Source organism: Rhineura floridana, chromosome 1, assembly GCF_030035675.1.
Source record: "Rhineura floridana isolate rRhiFlo1 chromosome 1, rRhiFlo1.hap2, whole genome shotgun sequence".
NCBI classification, from domain to species: Eukaryota; Metazoa; Chordata; class Lepidosauria; order Squamata; family Rhineuridae; genus Rhineura; species Rhineura floridana.
The window spans coordinates 118537779-118558753 of NC_084480.1; the positions used below are offsets into that span (position 1 = coordinate 118537779).

At 39.9% G+C, this 20975-nt stretch overlaps 1 protein-coding gene and 1 long non-coding RNA gene across 15 annotated transcripts in view; one reads left to right on the forward strand and one right to left on the reverse strand.

The window, feature by feature from the left end:
- The window catches only part of BNC2 (basonuclin zinc finger protein 2), a 626204-nt gene that overhangs the window by 347894 nt on the left and 257335 nt on the right, over positions 1-20975 (reverse strand). The window lies entirely within an intron of this gene.
- LOC133386794 (uncharacterized) lies at positions 13187-18157 on the forward strand. Its single transcript, XR_009763297.1, has 3 exons — positions 13187-13264; positions 13689-13752; positions 17862-18157. It is a non-coding gene; the product is annotated as an uncharacterized LOC133386794 (long non-coding RNA).

Genomic DNA, 20975 nt, shown 5'->3' on the forward strand with positions numbered 1-20975 from the left:
TTTAAATAATTTATCATAATCAAAACAAATCTGACACTCTGTGTGGAAAGGAAGACTTTGAAACCAATTTGTTTAGAACTACCCTAAATCTTGAAAGGATCTGAGACACACCTCAAAAAGTATTTAAAATTTGATCAGTATCAAAACATTGACATTTATATCTCAGATTAGTGTGTTTGTATGTATATGGAGGGGATGAACCTGATTTTATCCTAACTCTAATATTAGTTATCAAATTAGAACTATAATCTATAGTCATTTTATTTACATTCCTTATCTGAAATACTATACACCATGGCTAATTTTTGGCTCTGCCATTTCAAAATTTTATTCTTGTGATTAATGCCCACTTGCTGTGCTACAGTCTGCTCAAATATGATGCTGATGTAAATGAAAACTCTGAAGGTGTTCTCTTTCAGAAAAGTAGGCTGTTCAGATGAACTTTTTCCCTTTTGCCCAAAAAAGTTTGCAAACATGTTGCAATGAGTCATTCAATTATATAAAGAAAGTTTAAATATTCAACCAGTATTAGCTTCAATAGCATACCAATTCTTATCTCATCAGTGCTACAATAAGGTTGTAAAACAGTAAATCACATTCCCAGGGCCACTCAGGAATGCTCAGTTGAACAGGAACCTCAGTGTTCCAGGGTAAACCCAGCCCATTTGCTGCCTTGGCTCTCCATTCTGTTCGCACCTGCCACTGGTCCATGGAATATTAAAAAAAAAAACATAGAAGAGCAAAGTAAATTGTGGGTTTCAATCTGCTGGTAGATAGAAATGAGAACTGGGGAAGGGCCCCAGCTCAGTGGTAGAGGACATGCTTTGCATGCAGAAGGTCCCAGGTTCAACCCTAGCATCTCCACACAGGGCTAGGAATGAACTGCTGCCACTCAGGGCCCCTTCAGACATTCTTCAATTGCACATTCATGATTATTTGTGCTCTTTATGCTATTGGGGCAGTTACATGTGTTACCATTTTCAATACTGTCTGTGCCTGCAATAGTTTTGGGGTGGTCATATTGCTTCACTTCCAAAAAGTGCATATTCTGCAACTTCCTGCTGAAATCCTGTAATTTGTTATGCCACAAACGTTTTTTTTATTCTGCTTTTGTTATAGCCCCTCCAGACAGCAATAATGTAGTAACACTGGGTAAGCATCACAGAACAAACTAAAACAGAATAAATCCACTACTAATGCACTATTACAATGTTAAAAGGATGTTGGAGAATACACTCATAATAAAACAGCAGTCTGGAGGGGCCCTCAGTGGAGACAATACTGAACTGGATGGACCTTTTCAATTATGAACAATGACTAGTGCATTTTGATTACTGGTGTTCATTGGGAGCAAAGGCTTTTCATGTGTCTTATTTAGGGATATGCTAGAATTCCACACAATTCAGATTTGATACGCAATTTTCTATTAATTCGCTTATTCTCAATAGTTGAGGATCGGGTTTTAATGTGGTGAATTTCCATGGCTATTTTTGAAAATGGACTTTTAATAAAAAAATCTGCCTCTAAAACATCAATTGTAAGAATGATAATTTATCGATATTTCAAAATATTGATATTTCCTTCAAATTATCATTTTTTAAAAAATGAAATATTGATATTTTGTTATTATCAATATTTTTTTCAACACATGGATGGGTAAAAGCAGCAACTAGCAGACAAAGAACGAACTCAAATCAATGCCAGCCTGTTAGGTCAACAAAATGTTTTTCGAACCAGCACTGGCCAATGGATCCCATCATTAGTCTTATTTTAGCATAGGAGTAATAGCTTGCTCAAGCATATTTTATATAAAACAAACTGATAATTCCTAACACCAGCATGACATATACATTCACAACCCTGCATCTCTTCTTTCACTATTCAGATCCATTGCACCTCATTCCCAGGAAACCAAACACTCCAAGGAAACCCATGATCCCATTTGAAAACCAATGAGTTTAACTAGCAGCAATTTCTCACTATTTCAGTATACAGTCTTTTATCTCAGCTTCTCAGTTTTTTAAGGAACCTGTAATTAAGTGGAAAAAGAATAGTGGCTTCAGTGTAGGCAATAGAGATTTAGCTGAAGTATTGCTTGGCCTTTAGATCTGGTTCATTATTTATTTATGACATATTTAGCCTGCCCACCGGCAGCATACATGGTCACACACACACCCCTACTGTATCCTCACAACAACCCTGTGAAGTAGACTGGGCTGAGAGAGGATGACCAGCTCCAAAGGGTAAGCTTCAGGGCTGGTAAGGGATTTTAACCTATTTTTTAAAAAATAAAGGTTTAGGTATATTAAGAGTGCCATTCGTGGCTTCAATTCAAGGTGAATATTTTTGTAATGTTTTGTTAATCACCTTGAACTATGGGAGTTTATAAATGTTCACAAAACCCATCAAAAAATCTTAAAATAATTTCAGAATTAGGCAAAACTTTAACTGTGTGACAAGGAAAGACAAGTTACTGCCAAAATTTCATCTGAAGAACTTCCCCCCCATTTTTTTTAGTTTTCACTAATGCATCTCAAATCACTATCCATTTACAAATTAATTTTAAAAAGCATTCAAAAATAATGTGAATATATCATTTGACACTTTTCTTTAGAAATCATCATTTAAAATGTCTCATCTGCAACTTATCAGAAATAAATCCTTGTATTACTATGTTTTGAAAACAGTTTGGAGCTGAGAAAATATAACTCTAAGTGGGTTACCCTTAAAATCTATGAGGTAAAAAATCTATGAAAATCTGAAGGGCTGAATCTGGACATAAATCATGGTTCTGCAATAGAGCTAACTGCTTGTTGAGTTTACAACCTTCCATAAACCTTGTCAATATAGCTTTTTTTAAAAAGCCACTACCAAGCCATCATAAAAAGGGCACTAATCAGGTTAAAGTTATATTTATGACATAATTATGGACAAAATAAATAACTCATGCAAACATATGTGAATCATTCTGCATCTATCCAAAATTTAAATAAAATACACAAAACCACCAATAGCTCAGTTTTTTAATCTTTCCATTTAATGGACAAATCATTGACCACATACATTAACCTTAATAAGCACGTCACACTTAAACTGTTGAATACTTATGCAGACATTAACCATTTTTCTTACAAAGATTTAAATTATTATTATTAATTGCATTTATTCGTCACTTTTACAAAAAGTGACCCACAGCAACTTACAAGAGGATACAAATGTTAAAACCAAGTATAGTAAACCAAACAAAACTTAAACGCACATCATTCATATATATCACAACCTATCCCACTAGTGCCTAAAAATAGATAATGAAGTGCCAGGTGTACCTCCCTGGGGAGAACGTTACAAAAATGTGGAGCCACCACTGAAAAGTCCCATTCCTGTGTTGCCACCTGGGGGCACATGGAGGACCTCAGCTGACAAACGCAGAGTTTGATGTGGAGAAAGGCAGTCCTTGAGACAGTACACAACACACTATCTAGTTGTACACCTGGACAGAACATACAGATACACAAGGACGGTGCCAGAGGGCAACCAGGTTGGGCCCTGGCCGAGGTTCCCTGCAGCCCAGAGGGACACCTAAAGGGTCCCTCCCTGGGAGGGTGGCACTCCTGCAACCCAACCCTGCTGCGGATTGCAGAGAGGGAGCTCCTGGCCACCTCCCCAATACAGACAGCAGGGGCTTAAATAAGCCTGCATACATGTCCCACCTCCCTCTCTCATCAGTATGAATGCTGTGTACACATGCCTGCCATCACCCAAAATGGCAGCAAGGGGTTCCTTGAAGGGCTGACACCACCATTGCCATCTTAGTTGATGTCAGGCATGTGCACTATGTGCATATGTCATCCACATGGCACAAGAGGTAGATGGGGTGTACAGATGGGCTTTCTAGCCCCGTGCCACCTATATGGGATAGTTTTGGGCTACAGTGTCATGGGCCCAGGGCCCAGTCATGCCTAGCACCGGCCCTGTAGGTACAGATGCAATGTGGGTACATAACATCAAGCAGTTACTAAAATAGGGTGAAGTGGGACATTCTACTTTAGCTTTGAAATTTAAAACTTTTTTAAAAAACTATTTTCACTCTGGGCAATACTATTCCCTTTCCCTACTCTCATAAACTACAATATGCTATATTGATAGTAATTACCAATTTGTAAAGTGTATTTACTCTTCATGGACAACCAATGGCCTTTGATGGTGAAATCCCCATGCACATTGGCCTTGTTTGCCCATCACATTAAACCATAGTTAAAATTAACAATGGTTTCACATGAGCACAAAGTGTGCAGGTGCATACTGTTGAAATTGCAGGGGCATCATTCCTTCCCTGCTCCTGCTGCTGCCACGTTGCCAGGATTGATTTATTTATTATGGTCAAAGACTAGTCCATACAGGAAGCACAACAAGTGCAAAACAGAAAAAAGTAAAATAATGTAACTTGTACGTAATAATACACCAGTGTGGTGTAGTGGTTAAGGTTAATAATACACCAGGGTGGTGTAGTGGTTAAGGAGTTGGACTACGACCTGGGAGACCAGGGTTCAAACCCCCACATAGCCATGAAGCTCACTGGGTGACCTTGGGCCAGTCACTGCCTCTCAGCATCATGAAAACCCAGGGTCGCCATAAGTCAGAATCAACTTGAAGGCAGTACATTTATTTACATTTACATAATGAAACCAAGCAAACCACAATAGGAGATTTCCTTGTAATCTCCTGAAAACATTAACAATTAAAATTACAAAAATATTATTTAATCATTAGTCTCCAACAATCAAATAGCAGCTGCAAGGAAGCTGGCTACTTTCATTGTGACCTAGGAATTCCGGTCAGACAACAAATACTCTAAATAAAATAAGTCGGATATCCGGGAGTTTTTGTTAGTATTGGAGTAATAAAAATGGCCCTAAATCATGATGAAAAGAGCAATAGAATAACACATGGGCAATTGTCTCCACCTCTCCTGAACCACAAGGGCACAGACACTCTTGATAGGGTACTCTCTGCTAAGCTGCCAGGAAATAAACGATGTGGCTCAGCATTATGTCTGAACCTGGACTCATGACTTGCTTTCCTCCATACAAACTGTGAGCCAAGAGCAAACCTTGTTTACAGCTTATTGTTTGAAGAGAAACAAACCACAAGCCCAAGTTTGGACACAATACACTTTGGTTTCTTTTCCAGCAGAGCAACAGCAGCAGTAATGGGGGAGGAGTGATGGACCTGTGATTTCAATGGTGCACCAGCATGCTGTGAATTCATATTAAACCATAGGCTATTTTAGCTATAGTTTAATGTGACATGTGAACCAGACCTAAATAACTAGTCTCATGTAGCTACACATTTCTGGTAGCATCAAATGTGGATGGGTGGGAATGAACACTGAATGGGCATCTAGGAAAAAGTAATGCAGTATAAATGGTGATCTGTATTCTGTTATACAACTGACCTAAGGATTGGATCTGTTGGCTGGTGCCAGTTTGAAAGAATTCTGTTGACCTAAACAGGCTGGTATCAATCAGAGTTCGTTCTCTTTGTCTGAAAGTCGCTGCTTTTACCAATTCATTTCCCCCCCTGAAAAACATTAATATTAATATTTTAAGGAAATGTTGATAAATTAAAGGAAATATCAATCAATGGAAGGAAATATCTATAAAATCAATATTAATATCAACATTTTAGAAGCAGTTTTTAAAAAAAATATATATCTGAAAATAGCCACAGAAAATCACTGCATAAAAATCCGATCCGCAATTATAACAAATGAGTGAATTAATGGGAAATTCTGTACCAAATCCGAATTGGGTAGAATTTTAGCACATCCCTAATTTGAACATGTACATCCAAATTGAAAAAAAGTCTTGTCTACACTATGTTATTTTTAACTGGATACAAATTGGATGGATCTCCAATCTGTAATGGGGTACAAATGTCCAATCTTTCTCTATACTCTTGCAGTGCAGATACATACATATTCATAGTACACACAATTACATGCAAAAGCCACCATGCAGACTAAATGAATACCAAGTATGTCATGCATACTTGATCTTATATAATATCACTAAATTTTCCCACATGCATGCCTCATGCTCCAGCAATTGTATGCAGACTGGTTATGTTTGTTTAATGTTCAAAAATAAATTAATTAACGTTGCACATGAAATCAGACTCAAAGTTAGAACAGGGACTTCTGTGTTTGATGTTAATATCCCCCCATGTCCCCTAAATCCCAGGCTCAGAAAACTCACACATACCAGGGCTACACTGCAACAAGTTGTTGCGAAGCCCCCATTTTTATTAACACATTTATATGCATGTGATCCTTGTGCATGCAAATGGAAATGGACTGCCTTCAAGTCGATCCCAACTTATGACTACCCTATGAATAGGGTTTTCATGGTAAGCAGGATTCAGAGGGGGTTTACCATTGCCTCCCTATGAGGCTAGTCCTCCCCAGTTGGCTAGGGCCTGCTCAGCTTGCCACACCTGCACTAGCCAACCCCTTCCTGTCCGCAACTGCCAGCTGGGGCAACTGGGCTTCTTGGGACTATGCAGCTTGCCCACGGCTGCACAGGTGGCAGGGCACGTAACCCGGAGCCACTCCCTGTGGGGGTGATCTTTAGCTGGCCCTTTACACTCAGGAGACGAGAACGGGGATTTGAACTCACAGACTCTGGACTCCCAGCCAGGCTCTCCTCCCCACTGTGCTATACCAGCTGCTTAAGGAAGGTGTGGCTGAAACCTGTTTCAAAGCTATGGCCATGTTTAAGAAGCACAGCCCATTTAATGGCCCTACTGCTTTACAGAAGTCTGATGTGCTGACACAAAGCCCAGGGAACTTTGTTTATAGGCATTTGATTTTCCAACTAGTCGGGGAGGGGGGAGGATACTGTAATAAGCTCAAAACCAGGAAGCTTCAATCCATATTCCTCAATTAACTTGGTTCATCTATTCATCTGTGGAAAGGAATTTGGTCACTTGTGCCATGAAAAACAGATAGAAGCAATTATGTATTCCTGCATATTTCTGTCAAAAAAGAGGCTTTTTAGGTTTACATGTTCTGAGTCCTTGCAATAAAATCAAGTTCTAGAACTGACCCTAGCTCAAGCTAAGTCCAGTAAAGCTCAACATATGCCCTGTGCAGACCACACACATTCCTCATCACCTAAAAAAATATTAGTGAATAATCTACTTTTTAGTCTACAGTGAATAGACTATTTTAATATTAATACGCTGCGCCACTCTGAGATGGTGGTGGTATAAACTCATAGCAAATATTTTCACGTACAAAACAAATAGTGTCAGAGCATAAAACCTGAAGATCATCTAGTCTAGCCAGTGATTGTATTTATACTGTACTGGCACATCACTTTTTACCAAAAAAGCACTGAGTCTAGCAAGCCACTAGCATCTCCTGCTACTGAACAGCCTGACTCACTGGTCTCTATATTAGAAAAATAAATCCAAGTTCATGATCTATCACAAGCAGAATGCAGGCATAACCTACAGTACATGCACTTTGCTATAGAACTTAATAGTCAAGAACTAAGCACAACAAAAATATAACAGGCATTAATTGAATTTAACAAAAGCAGCTTAACTCCACTTTCACATTTCATTGAATGTTATATATGCATCGTTACTGTTCCAAGCCCTGCACTACTTCTGTAGTAACACCACTGTTTGAAATCATTACTGGCACAAGAATCCCCAGACTTTTTTTTCCCAATTAAAGTTGTGCAGCAAAAATGTTCTGTTTTTCTGCAGCCAAAAAAAAAGATCAAATCCTTCTGATTCACACAAACCATTATTACATAGAAATGCTTAAAAAATGTGAAAAGGAATGAGGGAGTAGTGATGGTAACATACAGTACCATGAACGGCTTGGGCCTCCCAGTCAGTGGTGTACAGTTAACAGATCACTCCTGGCCTTCAGCAGACGGGGGGGGGGGAATAAAGGGGGGGTAACAGCTCCAGGAGTGGGTTATAGCAAGCAGGGAGGGTGACGGGGAGAGAAGATCTGCGAGTTTATATACAAGAAGGCAATTCAACTCTCTTCTGGTGCATTCCTTCTCTCTATCTCCCAACCTCACTGCATGTGTCTTGTCATATTTTCTTCAACTGTTAATTGTCTGGACAGAGAGATTTTAAACAGCTACAGCCAAGGGAAAAAGCAAAACCCTTCTAAGTGACTATCGCAGCCAGTCAGCTTCACACATCACTGGAAAACATTTTCCAAGCGAAGTGTTCTTCTAATAGTTCTCGAATCTCTAAGTCATACTCCCCGCCTCCCTTCTCTCCCCTCCCCAATCCCAGCTCTGAACACACACATTCCCCTTGAGACCTGAATGCACTTGTGGCAATGGAACATTCATGCGACTTGGAATTTTAACACAATGCCATTTCCCTAGTTTAACCTGAAAGGAATGCACTAGTCACAACAGACTACATCATCCTGCCATTAAGCCTTGCCAAGGAACCAGTTTTTTGGCTGGGCTGGCCCAGCTCTGACGGGAAAGGAGTATACAGAACCACACACAGAGCACAGAGGGGCCACCTCTGCTTCCTCAACTTTGGCCAGCAATACCCTGCTCTTAACCATAGTTCTTGCCCAACTTTATTCTATAAGACAGACTTGTGTCACCTTCTGAAGAGTCATAACACTCAGCAGGCAAGTCCAGCTCACTGGATTACTGCTCTCATCTCAGCAGCCACTTCAATCAGTTGCCAGAGGCCTTTGGCTTTATTACAGTTGCTGTTGTTATTAGATATTGTGGCCACAGTCCAGAAGTTAAGCACGCTTATGGCCTGATGATTCCAGTGGCATTTAAGCGCACGTAATAGTGCACTGGACTGCGCTCTCACTCAATAATTGATTTCAATGGGACTACTTTGAGCATGAGTAACATCAAAAATCACTCTATGCATTTAACTCTGAAGTTTCTTTCCTATTCTTCTATCCTCAGTCTTTTTTATATATTTTAATGAACATTTGTGGAAAATTAGCTTTGATTACTGGCCAAACAATGCTGGTGGGGCTACGTACCAAAGCTGACAATGCACTTGTATTCTGGCAAGATTTTCTTTTTATTGTTATTATTTCTGTAATTAATATGTATTTTTAAAAGGGAATAGAGAAGTCTGATTTAAAAATGTTGGGAAACACTGATGGGAAAGTGAAGGTCTCTTAACCTTTTTGGGCAGTGTGTCAGTATTATTCTAATACAGAAAGGAAACACCATAGTAGCATAAGGAAGTAAGCAATTTTCACCTATTTGCTTAATAGCTTAATCTACACACATGGACTTTTCTTTTTGTTTTGAACTCAGAAAGCATCCTCTCTTGTTAAATACTACAGACAAGTTTTGGAGAAAATGTTAGAATGCTTGTTGCTTTGACTCCACTTCTACTGGTAAGAATGTTATTCTATACATTACATACCTTCCCTTGGTATTAAATGTTCTTGAGGCACTAAAAAAAATAGTGTCCACATACACACATAATAAATACTAGGGATGAAGGAGAATTTTGTTTGGTCCTCATTTTAAAGTGAACTGATATAATCTGCACTGACAAAACTAACTCGCAGATTGGAATGTAATTGCATGTATTGGATGCTGAAATGCATGTATCAAGATAAAATATTTATTTATTTAATTAATTTGTATCCTGCCCTTCCTCCCAGCAGGAGCCCAGGGTGGCAAACAAAGCACTAAAACACTTTAAAAAATCATAAAAACAGATCGTAAAATACATTAAAACAACACAGCATTAAAAACATTTTAAAAAACAACCTTAAAAAAGGGTTAAAAACATTATTAAAAACATATTAAACAATTCTGACACAGATGCAGACTGGGATAGGTCTCAACTTAAAAGGCTTGTTGAAAGAGGAAAGTCTTCAAAAGGCGTCGAAAAGATAGCAGAGATGGCACCTGCCTACTATTCAAAGGGTAGGTGCCGCCACACTAAAGGTCCGTTTCCTATATTGTGCAGAACGAACCTCCTGATAAGATGGTATCTGCAGGAGGCCCTCACCTGCAGAGCTCAGTGATCGACTGGGTATATAAGGGGTAAGACAATTTTCAGGTATCCTGGTCCCGAGCTGTATAGGGCTTTGTACGCCAAAACTAGAACCTTGAACTTGGCCCACTAGCAAATGGGCAGCCAGTGCAATTCTTTCAGCAGTGGGGTGACATACCCTGCTCCAGTGAGCAGTCTCGCCACCGCATTTTGCACCAGCTGCAGCTTCCGGAGACCAACCTCAAGGGCAGCCCCACATAGAGTGCATTACAGTAATCCAGCCTAGAGGTTACTAGTGCGTGGACAACAGTGGTCAGGCTATCCCGGTGCAGAAACGGCCACAGCTGTCTCACCAGCCGAAGCTGGTAAAAGGCACTCCTAGCCACTGAGGTCACCTGGGCCTTTAGTGACAAAGATCGATCCAGCAGCACCCCCAGGCTACGGACCTGCTCTTTCAGAGGGAGTATGACCCCATCCAAAGCAGGCAACTGACCAATTGTCTGAACTCAGGAACCACCAACCCACAGCGCCTCCGTCTTGCTAGGATTCAGATTCAGTTTATTGGCCCTCATCCAGCCCACCACCCAGTCCAGGCAGCAGTCAAGGGCTTGCACGGCCTCTCCCGATTCAGATGTTACGGAGAAACAGAGCTGGGTATCATCAGCATACTGCTGACACCTCACCCCAAATCTCCTAAGGACCACTCCCAAGGGCTTCATAAAGATGTTAAACAGCATGGGGGACAAGATGGTACCCTGCAGCACCCCACAGCACAGCTGCCAGGGGGCTGAAAAACAGTCACCCAATGCTGTTCTCTGAGAACGACCCTGGAGATAGGATCGGAACCACTGTAAAACAGTGTCTCCGATACCCATCTCACCAAGTCATACTTGTTTTAGAAAAAAATTGTAGGCTGATGCAAAAATGGAACAGAATGGATTTATGAATGAACCCATGTAAAACTGACATGGAGCAGAAAGAGCGAGATCCAGCCATTTCTAATCCCCGTAATGTCATAAGGCTATTTTTAAAAAATAATGTTGAAAACAGATTTAAAATCTTCAATTATTATTAGGACAGCCAGTATGATTCATTGGGCAGAGAGTTGGAGAAAGATCTGGGTTTAAGAACAATTTTCAGTCCATATATCTTGATTTAAAAATACAGTTGGCACAACTGGCTTTATAGTATAATGGGTTTTTAAATCTTTTTTATCTTATCTATTGCAGTGCAGTATTAACCGTTTCTAGTACTATTCATTGCTTACGTGACACAGTGAAAATTAAAAATCATGATTCTTCAGGCATGATTATTTATACAGATTGGAACTAATGTTGAGAGATGCTAAAGAAAAATTACCCCAAACTTCATGCAACCTCTAGTACTTCTCAACCTTCGCATAAGCAATGAATAGTACTAGAAACAATTAATACTGCACTGCAATAGAAAATAAATATATGAAAACCCATTATACTATATAGCCCATGGCACTAAAGATATTTTCAGATCAAGAGATATGGACTGAGAATGGAATAGACAATTAGTCCAATTGGTAGGTATTAACTGCTAAACATATAACACAGCATAGCTTGCTCCAGTTGGCTCTGGCACAATGATTTTCATCATCACTTTAAGCAAGTAAACTATCACAGTTGTAACTATCACACTAGGGAAGGATTGTTGCATCAGTTTGCCCTGACAACTCTTTTGTGAAATCAAAATCTCTTTCCATTTGGTCACCATGGACATCTATACTAGCTCATCACTGCCTCCAAGAGTCCAATTCTACATAAATTTAAAGTCAGTGGGCTCAGTGTTAAGTGGGGCTTACTCCCAAGGAAGTGTGCATAAGACTATAGCTTAAGGCTGCAGTCCTAACCATGTCTACTCACAGTAAATCCCACTAAATTAAATGGGGCTTACTTTCCAGGAAATTGTAGTTAGGATTACAACCTAAATTATCTTCAGGGTGTGGAAGTGATTCATTAGGAAAAATGAATTACTAGTAATTTATTACTTTTCTGAGGAATAAGTGAGTAATTTCTATACATTTTATTGTAATAAAACAATGAGTACTTTTATTACTTTTGAGCTGCAATTGTAATGTTTCCAGCATTACCTTGGAGTGTTACAGGACGGGGGGGGGGGGGGGGAGAGCAGGGGAAGCCTTCTGCTCCTCTGATTCGTGGATGAAAATCAAGTGCCTCAAATTGAGCTGCTGAGAGAGCAAGACGCAGAGCCAAAAGCCTCCTCACAGCCACATCGGCTTCAGGGCAAGCATCTTTGTCTCAGGCAGGTATTCCCTGGAAGTTATTTTGTACAAATTAAACAATTCCCCACCCCATGGTAAATGCAGAGTTGCAAACCATCACTTGTCCAGGCACTTGTTAAAAAACATTGTACTGTATAGTTAACTTACTGTACAATATTTACATGTCTACTCAGAAGTAAGTATCTTTATGATTAATAGAGCTTACTCCCAGGTAAATCAAAGGGGGTATAGAATTGCACTAATTTGGGCAGATAAGGATTGGCTGAAGCTTTGAAGTTGGACTAATTGCGGGGGGGGGGGGAGAAAAAAATAACCGTTTATAGTACAAAGATGCATCACTCTGGTTAAGGAAAGTAAAATTTGATACCTATAATACAAGGACTAGCCTGCAATTCAATACAGGTCTACTCAGAAGTAAGCTGCATTGGGTTCAATGCAACTTACTCCTAGGTAAGTATGTATTGGATTGCAGCTGTAGCAGCTTCTGGAGAGCAAGGGAAAGGCAGGCAGAAGTTGCAGCAGCAAACAGCCAGGATTCTAAAGAGCTGCTGCTTCCAGTTTTCTTTCCTGTGCTTTCTTCCTAACAACCAGGATGCATCTTTGTCTCAGGCAGGTATTCTCTGGAAGTTATTCTGTGCAAATGAAAGAATCCTCCATCCCATGGCAAATGCAAAGAGTGCAAAACAGCACTTGTTAAAAATCATTGTATGGATTGCAGCTGCAATCCAGTACACACTTACCTGGGAGTAAGTCCCATTGAACCCAATGGAGCTTACTTCTGAGTAGACATGTACTGGATTGCAGCCTTAGTCTCCTTTTGCAGCCATTTTAATTCTGCCTTATGTAACTTCACAACACCCATGTGAGGTAGCTTAGTTTGAGAGTTAGGGACTGGTCCAAGACAAGGACTTCCCCGAGGAAGTACGCCTGGCGCCGACTCTGCTCTCCTTCCGGCGCCAGGTCAAAAGCTTCCTATTCTCTGAAGCATTTTAAGTTACACTGATTTACTTTTTTAAATGTTTATTGTATTGGATTGATGATTGTATTTTAGTATTATTTTGTTATTCATTGTATTTTTATGCTATTTTATGTTCACCGCCCAGAGAGCTATTGCTAGTTGGGCGGTATATAAATTTAATAAATAAATAAATAAATAAATAAAAATAAGCAAAAGCAATGATGAGTAAAAAAATTAAAATGTGAAAATGCTCATGCTCAAAGTATTTTTGTTGCTGATTGTCAAGGCTTTGTGTGCGTTTTTATGTCTAGTGTCTCATCACTTCTTTTTGCCTGAGAATGTCAGATTTCATAGTTACTGATTTTTTAAAAATTGCCTAAATTCTGTGGTTATTTTTTTTAACTTGAGTTTTTAATGTTGTTTTAGGCTACTTAGATGTGCAGCAGCCAAGGCCAGCACCTTGTAGGCACTCTAATATTTTTTTAGTAACGTAAGTATAATTGTAGTGATTATTTTTGAGTAACAGTAAAGTAATAGATTCCTTTCAGAATAATTATAATTTTAATGGTAATGGTAATTTATTTCTTTTTGGGGCCATGTAATTAAAAATTGTAATTCATTCCTTTTTAAAAATAATCTTCCAAGCTCTGATTATGTTAATGAAAGTCAGACAGCTGCTGCTATCCTAATTTCACAAGAATTAAAATGTTATAAGAAGAATTCTGGTTATAACAGCAACCTCAGTTTCGTTTCGTTATATACCACTTTTACACAGTACACTGTACCCAAAGTAGCTCAAAATAACCTTGTCTTATTAAAATACATAACATTTGGAAAAGTAGACAAGTTGCTACAAAACATAAATTCAAATAAGACAAAAACAACAATAAATATGGGATAAATTCAGTATTAGAAGGAAATAATCTAGACCTGACGTTTTCCACCTTGCTATTCCTAAGGCCCACTTCAGATGGCTGAAAATTACTGAGGCCCATCAGTCACAAAATAGGGGTGCAGGGTCAGACTAATGGTGGTGCAGACGGAGTTTAGCATAATCAACTAGCAAATATCATTATTTATTTCTTACATTTATATCCCAGCTTTCCTCCAAGGCGCTCAAAGTGGGATACACAGTTTCGCCCTCTCCATTTCATCCTCACAACAACCCTGTGAGGTGAATTAGGCTGAAATACAGTGATTGGCCTGAGGCCACTAAGTGAAGTTCATGGCTGTATTGTGATTCAAGTCCTGGTCTCCCAAGTCATAGTTCAACACTCTTTTACATCACACTGGCTTTACAGACATCACTGTCTACCAGCAGTGTAGTGGCAAATTCAGAAGTGCAGGGTCCCTTCATAATAGCCACAGCCATGCCCCTTCTAAGACTATATAACCTTCTAAGATTATAGAATAATATAGCCAGGTTTGAATACTGCTTTCTGTTTCTTTGGCCTTATACCTTCTCCCACAACAGACGTCCCTAGGAGCTAATCGGCATGAAAGGGGAGTATATTAGCAGGGCTGGCTTCAGGCATGCGGGGGCCCTTGGGCATCAGCTTGCCCTAGCCCCCCGGTGGGTGGGTGTGCATGTGTGTGCGTACGCGTGTGCACGGCCCCCTGTGCACCCCCCACAGACCCCCTACCTGTCTAGTCTTTACCATTGCCCTTAATGAAGATGGCAGCTGCGGTTTCCCTAAGGGGAATGAAGCCTTCACCACCATCTTTGTTTATGGTACACATGCATGCTACGCGCGCACATCTCTGCCATCAACTAAGATGGCGGCAGCAGCTTCAGTACCTTAGGGAAGCTGCAGCCGCCATCTTCATTAAGGGCAATGCTAAAAAGCCAGCTGACAGGTAAGTGGGGGGCGTGGATCACGGAAGGGGAGCGGAGGGCCCCTCAGGGGCTCCTGTAGCTCCGGGGCCAGTGCCCAACCTGGCTGCCCTTTAGAACCGGCCCTGTATATTAGCTACTGAGAAGAGCCTTCTCAGTGGCTGACTCACCTCCTTTCACTCTGATTGGCTCCAATCAGCAAGAAAAGACAGGGAAGCATGTGTTAGACTCTTTTCAGTGGCCAACACACTCCCCTTTCATGCTGACTGGCTCATAGGATGCTGGAGAAATAGGGACCCTGCTGGGACCTGGCTCCCAAAAACCTAAGGGGTCTAAAACCCGCCCGAGACCCTGGATGACTACACCCCTGCTGTCCACTGAAATCTAATCCATATTTGGAAATTGGTACATTCTTTGCCACAGCATTTTCTTTGTGATAAGGCTTTCCATAGCTCAGCTTTTCTCAAGCTAAGTACAGGCATTTGCTAGGAGGTAATGTGATTCAGCCTCTCAATTTTAGGCAGAATTTGCTGATCCAGAGGAGGCGGCTTTTACTTTTATATTTTTCCCTTCCTACCCTCACGTGCCTCTCAAAGTATTTTTACCCATCTCCTGTAATTTCTTTCGCAGTTAACTTGTCCCTTATTCCACCCACTTATCCCAACTGCCAGTTTCTTTCATCCCTTCTCCCTAGTCCTTTTACATTCACTTTTTCCTATTATAACAACTTTCTTCTCTTATCCCCTTCCTTTCTATTTCCAGTTTATTTATTGATGATAATGATGATGGTAATAAATACTAATCTTTTATCTCTCTAACTTCCTTCACCTCCGCCTCTAGCCCTGTCCCCTCAGAGGAGGGAGACTCTCACCCCCCCCCGAATTTCTCTGTCTGTCGGCCACTATCACACAGAGCTCAGTTGCTGGCATTGGTCCAACAAAAAGGCTATGGAATGGCTAGGGGCTGGGGCAGGCAAATGGGGAAGCACTGAGGCCCACATGAAAGTGGCCCAAGGGCCACTGGTGGGTCCCAGCTCACTGTTTGAGAAACACAGATCTAGATTTAATACATGACAGTACAATAATCTGGGCAGATTATGATACAGAAAGCCCAAAGGGTACTGACAGATCATTCCATTTCTCTCCCATGCCCCTTTTGCATGTAATCACTCATAAATCTGTTTCAACCTGTTTAACTTGCGTTTTTAAAATAAATAAATGAAAATATGCATTGAAATGTGTATTTAAATACCTATTTTAAACTACAGTTTCTCTAAAAATATGCATTTTTAAGTATTTTAATAAGTATTTTTGAGCTGAGGACTGTATTGCAACATTTGGAGAAGTGTGAACATAGATAAGTAGCTACGTCCCAATTAACACATTAGGTGGGGAGGTGTAGATCAGGTCAAGTAAATATCAGAATTCACAGAGATCAAATTCCTCAAGCAATTCCCTGCAAATCCCTAGCAATGATCTACCCCAAATAACAAAAGTGCTAACACAGATGTATCTTATGTCGTTTCAATGGCTTCCTGAAGATAACTACAGGCATCGTGCCCGTCAGAGAAGGTAGCCTGAAGCCAAGATCCAAACAGAAAGTACACTGCTGAACAGTTATTTCCTGTGATGGGTCATAGAGCTATCATCACTGTTTTGGCTTGGCCTCTATCTCCTCTCCCAATCCTACTATTCTATCTGCACTAGCAGCAATTAGTTTGTGCCTGATTTAGAGCACAGCCACAAAATACTACTTGTGGAAGGATCTGCAGCAATTCTGCAACAACAAAACAGCGATTTACAAAGGATTTTAAGCAAGCACCATGATCACTTTATTATCTTTCCTCTGTGTATACAAGAAGTTGCTGCAGACATGTTGGGAAGCCAAACTATTCAGCAAGCACTTTATGAGTCCAGCTGGCTAGTAAATTCTTTACAGAAGAACTTCACTCTGTTCCCCTCAAAGTTGCCATTAATAACATTAGCTAATTTAATGTACATTAGACTACTGTAATGCATGGGACCATCTTTGAAGACTGCTCAGATACTACAGTTTGTTCAAAATACCAATTACTTAGGACTGGGTATTATGATCTCAATACACAGGTGTATCGCTCCCAGTTCAGTTCTGGGCTCAATTCAAAGTGCTGGTTTTCACATTTTAACCCCTTCATGGTTTGGGATAAGGATATATGAAGTGCTACATGTCTTGCCCATGCTCCAAGGTATTCTTCAGGTGCCTCCACCATCTGAGGTGTGGCATGTGGCTACAGGGAAAAAGGCCAACTCACTGGTGGCACCCAAACTATGGAAAGCTCTCCCTAGGAAGGCTTATCCAGTACCTACCTTGATGTCAAATTTCAGCATCCAATACTTTTTATTTCCCAGGTTTTTTAATCCTCTGTGCATTGCTATTTGGTGTTTGATTTTAATACTGTTGATTGCTTGTGTTGTATTCTTTTACAATGCAGTGCTTTAATGTTCTTGCTTTAATGTTTTTGTTTTAAGTTTCTTTATTGTAGTTATAACTTTTTATAAACCATGCTGAAAACCTGTTGAAGGGTGGGATGCAATCAATCAAAGTAAATAAATAAAATTTTGCTAGCAGAAAGCTCATGAGGAGTAGTTAGACCTTCTGGCAAGAAAGTGAAGAACTAGCCAGAAGTTCGATTTTAGATCCAATTGGTACAATGAAGATATCTGACAGAAGGGATTTGCAAGGTTAGTTTAATAGCCACTCTCCCTAATTGACTTTGATTATTTCAGGTTGAACCAGCTCTTCGGGATGAATTGATTTTGCTATATCAAGTCTATGCTAGACTTATCTCCCCTTGACCTCTCGGACATAATGAAATAATATGAGAAAATGCCAAGAAAGCACTAAGTATTGAGGACAAGATTTAAACACTATGACAGACCTTTGGTAAACTTAGTATATCTGATTTATTTTACTTTTTCTGAAGATTACTGAGATGTCAAAGTTATAGCCAATTTAACCAATCAGTGGAAGAAAACATGTTGTATGCTATGTTTGTATGCAATAACTATTCTAATTCTGCTTATTATGTCTATGGACTGTTACTTTGTGCTGTTCACCACACACACCTATTTCAGTAAGCTAATTAACTTTTACATATCTTAAAAAAAATGACGTGGAAAGTCAACTAACTCCCCTGAAATTAAGCTTCCCTAATGAAACCCAATATCTCATTTCCCTAGATTTCTGCTATTTCAGAACTCAGATATTTAAATACATGTTAGAGGTTATAATTCAGTTCTACTTTCCTCACATCCTGGCCCCTATTTATGAGGTGATACAAATTGGCTCCAATATAGTTAACTATACTAAAGTTAACTATACTTGATTCACATTGAAAGCAATTGAACACAGCTATGGGTACTTTGAGCTGCTTTGATTTCAATGGAGAGTATGTTTTCCTAACTTTAGCTAGATTGGGCCATTGAATAGGGACTGAAAACCTTTGTCTCACAAAAATAGTACAAGCAACTTTACTATGTATTTTTTTAAATTTGTATTTATTAAATTTATATCCTGCCCTTCCTCCAGTAGGAGCCCACTAACAACCCTTCATGGGGGGCATAATATGGGAACTGATCTTCCTTCCATGTCATTTGCTCAATCCTGACCTGAAATATAATGTAGCATATTCATGATCCTTTTATTCCATGTAATAAGATTTTTATCTGTAAGGTGTAAGGAGTAATTTGCAGCTTCAATAGGCTCAAATAAATTGTCTGAATCTAACACCAAGTAAAAGAATAGCATCTACATAAACTGGTAGAACAAGACATGTATTTGTATTCTTTTCAGTGTAAGCCCATGTGGAACTAGTAACATGATTCACATCTGGGTGTTATTCTGTCCCCGCCTCCAAAACAATATGGGTTCCTTCCTATTCAGATTTTGGAGCCAGTTCAGGGCTGAGTGCCAAAGGAGACAGCTGCTGAGCCCTAAGGAGAGATAAGTGAGGGAATCTCAGTCTCTTGTTTATGTTTTCTTGTTTCCTCTTATAGTTCTTCTAAGCCTAGCTGTCTGTCTGAGATCACTGTCACCCAGAAAAATCTATGACCAAGACAGAATGGTCTCAAATATGGACATTCTGTTGCTATGAAGGCAGAAGCTTGGATTCAACCCCTCCCCATATTTCAGACTGCAAATAAATTAACAAGGAGATTCCCAACTCCTGTTCCCAGCTACAGCCCCTAATATCCCCCACTCACAAGCAGCTTCAGAGAATTCCCCAACGTTTGGGAACTTTGGGGGATATGCTAGCAACAGCTTCAATAAATTATTTAAAAGGTAAAACTGATCAGAGCACATGGCCTTTCTCAACTATCAGGAGAGAAAGTGTCATGGCATATAAGTGTTTTAAGTGATTTAGAAGGAAACAGTTTTCTGTTTTATCCCTCACCATTAGTGCTGGTTTAGTTTCTCTTCCCTAAGGATGAAATATTCATCCTTACTTCCATTCCTAAACCACTTCACTTTGCCTAGTAAAATGCACCTCCTTCTTGCTTCCTGAATATTGCAGTGAAATATCCATCCACTTCTCTTTCTGTGGGTTTCCCTTCTGTAGTTGCTGAGGACATTGCCATCTGGTAACAGAGAGGGTCCAAAATCAAACAATTCCCATCTGCTTCCTCAAAAGTGGCTGGTGTCCTTGTCTTCTCATGCCTTACAAAATCACCATCACTCCTGCTTCTTTTTTCAATAATTTATCTTCAAATCGGCCTTCAGACCATTCCTCAGCCATATCCAACAACTCACTATAGTTATTCATATGAGAATCACTGCCCATAGTTCCCCAAGGCAAGCATATTACCTGCACAATTATATGAGCCCGAAGTGCCAGGGTAACCAACGTGGTACCCTCCAGATGTTTTGGACTCCAATTCCCATCAGCCACAGCCAGCAGGGCCAATGGGCAAGAATGATGGGAATGGTAGTTCATAACATCTGGAGGGCACCATGTTGACTACCCCTGCTGCAGTGGCTCAGCTGAGCTTCTGGTAGCCTAACATGATGGAAAAATCTAAACAGTTATATACATGGCATCTCTTGTTTATTTTACACAGGGAAGTTTATTTGGTTCATCTTTCAATGTACGTGGCATCAGTACAGGAGAGTGTGCTGGCAAAAGTCTCTGAACAAGATTGCCTTTCATGCACTGCCTTCCCTGAGTTTTAATTCTCTTGGTCTCAGTATTGGTCTCAATTAGCTCATTAAGCACACTTAAGAAACAAAGTTGTTTAATCCCTTCACCTCAGCCAGACCATACTAATTCTACACACTCTCCTCCCAGCAATTATTTACCAAAGCATCCCTAGTGCATTTCCTCCCATGTGCCCTAGCATGCAAATCTTTAATTGCTGAGTGACCGCCTCTGGTTGTATTTATCTCAAGTTACGGAACATAATGCCCTTTATTATGACAAGTGTGTTTTAAGGAATAACTAGCAAGTGTCCACTGATGATTTGCCTTATATACAGAGCTGTTTATTGTCTAATACATTCCCTCCTCAAAATAAATCATGCAAATTAATATGTATAGAAACGTGCTTATATGGCAAAAAGATGCTCATATGCTGAACCTTTTTATGAGAAAGGATTTCCCTCAGATTTGGGTTTTATTGTGCTTTTTGTTCTTTTTTATTTTATACTGCAATGGATGCCGTGCTTACAAAGACCAGTAGGGAAGGGAAGGGAAGACAAATACAACAGGATTATAATGGAAAGTCAGTTTTAACAACAAAGGGCACAAATGTTTCCTCCCTAGAATATTGCTGCCTTTTGCAAATGCTGCCAATATGTTTTCAATTATATGTACAACATAATGGGAGCTAGAAACCTGCTTCTTTA